Below are 857 nucleotides of genomic sequence, written 5' to 3' on the forward strand. Positions count from 1 at the left end.
AGGTGACATATAACATTGCACTCTGAGTAAGTACTCACCAGATTATAATAGTCATAGTTCATAATTCAATGGCATATTATGACAGACTGCTACAGAGCAGTTAAGGTTTAGAAGTTTTGATGATAACTTTGTGCTAGATAATAATGTTATTCAATTAGCCAAGGGTAGTAGGAAAGAGAGAGTTCCAAAGGGGCGAAGGAATGCAAAAATGAATATGTATGATTCACATGTAAACATCAGAAAGATCATAGGCAACCCTACACAGCCGTGACACGATTCCTCCTAAAAACATCGAAAGAAAAGAAGGTATCATTTGTGTTTACTCCCAAAATATGTGAAATTGGCAGCTAAAAGGATTTAGTCTTTAACATTAGGAATGCAAAGTATATATATATTTTGGAGTTTTAATTCACACACGAGAATTGCACATACAAGACAAGGAATTCAGAAGAAAAGTTACATTAGGCTTTTGAACATATTTCCATAAGGTTCATTTGCTAACATGTATCATCGGAAAATATTACTTTAGGGACAGACATGGGCATATTCTCTTTGTTTTACCTTCTTCCTCTTCTATTTCCTTGTTCTACGTCATCGTTCTTGCATCTTCTCCCACTTCCTATTTTTAAATTCTTTCTCTTCCTTCGTCTTACCACTTCCTGTGTGTCCTTGTTTTCCGTCCTCGCTCGTTTGCATTCTCCCTTCTCCCTCTTTCTTGCTAATCTTCCATTTTCCTACTTTGCTTCCATCTCTCTTGCATCTCCTTCCTTTTCCGACATTCTTTCAATTCTCCTCTTTCGTTCCCCTGCTTTGCATCCTCGTCTCTTGTATTAACTTCTTCCTTTTTCTCCCTTCTC

The sequence above is a fragment of the Penaeus monodon genome, chromosome 25 (assembly GCF_015228065.2).
Source record: "Penaeus monodon isolate SGIC_2016 chromosome 25, NSTDA_Pmon_1, whole genome shotgun sequence".
Taxonomy (NCBI): domain Eukaryota; kingdom Metazoa; phylum Arthropoda; class Malacostraca; order Decapoda; family Penaeidae; genus Penaeus; species Penaeus monodon.